At 27.9% G+C, this 2,931-nt stretch overlaps 1 non-coding gene across 1 annotated transcript; it reads right to left on the bottom strand.

Annotated features, from left to right (window-relative positions):
- Positions 1-2,484: 2,484 nt before the first annotated feature.
- On the bottom strand, positions 2,485-2,556 carry Trnaq-uug (transfer RNA glutamine (anticodon UUG)). Its single transcript has one exon. It is a non-coding gene; the product is annotated as a tRNA-Gln (tRNA).
- Between the last annotated feature and the right edge of the window lie 375 nt (positions 2,557-2,931).

The following is a 2,931-nucleotide window of genomic DNA, read 5'->3' as shown; positions in this document are numbered from 1 at the left end:
TTTTTATCAAAGCAAACATAGAAAGGCCTGATAATTTCACATGCTCTAAATTGAAAGATCAACAATATTTTAAACGATTTCGAACAAAAAAATGGTTAATAATGTAATGATTTTGAGTTACAAAAACTCCAAATTTTAAAAAATTGAACGTCTCCTTTTGATATAGTCCTCATTTGATTTCTGATAATGATAAGAGAATGAATAAATATTTAAAAGATTTATTTTAAATATTTTAAATTATAGCGTCTTTCTATATCTAGAATTTCTATAAATTTCACTATTTATTTATCTTTAAAAATATTACTTTATTTATTAAGTAATATTTTCATAAATTGAATTATGAAATACTGAATTTTTAATTTGTTAAAAATATTTTTCATTCAAAGAAAATTAAAAGTTTTCTTTTTAAATTATAGAAAGTGGAAAAACTGGTTTAAAAATGATGTTTGTATTGGTATTTGTGTTCAATATGTAGATTTTATGAGTAAAGTATCCTCATATGTAATAGCAGATTGCATATAGTAAAATAGTTGAAGTAAAACGCCATCTGGATAACAAACACTTACAAATAAATATTTTTCCAACATTCTATTTTACTAATAGTATTAGAGAACTGATAGTTAATCAGTATAATATTTACTTAACGGTTTAGTTTGAATATTTTGAATTCAGTTTTAATGTATAATCAGATTTGAAACCTTGATTGATTCTTTCAATGCAAAAAAAATATTTTTGACTTGCTGCTATATAATAATCAATGGTCTTGTTTTCCTAATCGATGAACCTTGAATTTAAGACCAAATTCATCCATGAATCTGTTCTATACGTGAAAACATGACGGGTTAAATTTGACGGATTTTAAAATATTCTATTGTGTGAAGTCGTCTTCATCATCTGACAAGATGCAAAATTACAAAATCAATGCCAAACTTATTTTTATATATGTTATATGACAAACACTAGTGCAAATATTTTGTATGGATAATTGTATTTGAAAATTCATGTTACGAAAAGAAAAAAGAAATTATATGACCTTTTTGAGTTACTTATTCATCTTTTATTAATAAATTACAACTGCATATAATGTCAGTCATTTGGTAGTTCGTCGAAAAATGCTTTAAAGGGAAATTAAAACATTAAAAAATGGGTTTTTTAATGTTTTAAAAAATGTGTTCAATCAAGATGTGAACTCGGGTAGCTGGATTCCAAAAGTCCAAAGTATTTACCATTACACCATGGAACCGCGAGGCAGCAGTTCTTGGTTAAAATTAAACAGTCCGCGGATGAATGTTTCAACAGTCATTAGAGTTGGATAACTAAATTAGAATGCGCGCAATATTACTCCACAATTGACGTCAAGAAGATGCTTTACCATTTCTAATTATTTCAATTTTTATTTCTGTTTAAGTCGCTTCCTTTAATGAAATAGGTAACATCTTACTTTACTTGTAATAAAGATTAACTACTGAATACAGGTACAAAAAAATGGAAGTGAGGGAAAATAAGGAATTTGAGAATAATTTAATTTTTGCTTACCTTCGAAAATATCTCTACGTAATAAAATATTTTCATTCTTCAATTAATCTGTAATCTAATCTTTAGTTTGTGCATGCTTTTTGATTTTTTTTAGTATATCTTATTTTTATACACAAATCCAGGCATGCATTCGATCAAAGACGTTTTTATTGCTAAGGACTTACGAATTAACTTTAGGAATTCTGTTTTCTTTCTATTTTACATTTTATTCTACCTTTCGCTACCTTAGTAATCAACGTGTTAACAAATGAAAGCAGCTTTGAAATAATTTTGATGCGGCTTATGGTAAAAGACAACAATCGCTCACTGTGATAATAATTCAAATGAAGGCAATTTCAATACAATACTTTACCTTCTTTCACAAAGCTGAACTTTAAAAACTTAGATTCAAATGAAGTCAAATGTAATCTACAATACAGGGCAGCTGTTAGAGGAAAATACCAAAACCTACGTACTCTATTTCTAGAGCTACGTCAAACTTACAGTAGCATGACAATATACGCATGATACAAGATCGGTATTCGCACAAGTTCTGTGTTCGCAAAAGATATTAAATACCACATTGTTTAAATACCAGGGTTTTGGTATTTTCCTCTAACTGATGCCCTGTACTGTAGATTAAAGTTTTCACACGAACTTGAGAAAACAAAATTCCATAACTTTTTTTCATTTTAATTACTTGTATTTTCTGTCATTTCTGAAATTTTCACCGCATATTTCCAGAAGAATGAGTATCAACTTTTGAAGAGCTCTGCTCATGTGAAAAAAATGGGCATTTGAAATTCATTATTTTTTGGGGTGGGCTGGGGGGATTTCTTGAACATCCTCTGTAATTAATATAGTTCTTAAAATGTATAATGGATAATAATTATACAAAAATTTAACGTGTATAACTATATCTCCTTTTCCCTCAATATTAGTAGAAATGGAGAGAACTTTTGAAAAGGCAGGTTCCACCGAGATTTGAACTCGGATCGCTGGATTCAAAGTCCAGAGTGCTAACCATTACACCATGGAACCACATCAGCAAAAGGCTTTGATATCAATAAACACAACACAATATTGACATATGTTGTTTAAACACCGTTGGTTGAGGAAATGTTTACAGAAATAAAATATATGAAGCAAACATTTTTTCCTATTCGTGCGCTAGATATAAATGTCTTTATATGCATCCAAATGCTTATTTTATAAAAACAAAATTATTATTATTTTGCTGAGAAGAATTAGTTAGAAGTGTAGCAGACATTTTGACTTTAGATTTAGTATTCTGAATATTTCAGCATAATAACAGTATAGAACAAAAATATAATATTACGCTTCGTATCTTAGATTATTTACAATAAAAAAAGATAATACGTTATGAAAAAAACGAAAATTCCGATTTCAGTTAAT

Source organism: Argiope bruennichi, chromosome 4, assembly GCF_947563725.1.
Source record: "Argiope bruennichi chromosome 4, qqArgBrue1.1, whole genome shotgun sequence".
Classification (NCBI taxonomy): Eukaryota; Metazoa; Arthropoda; class Arachnida; order Araneae; family Araneidae; genus Argiope; species Argiope bruennichi.
Note: the sequence above shows the minus strand (reverse complement) of the source record. Positions and strands in the feature narration are given on the sequence as shown.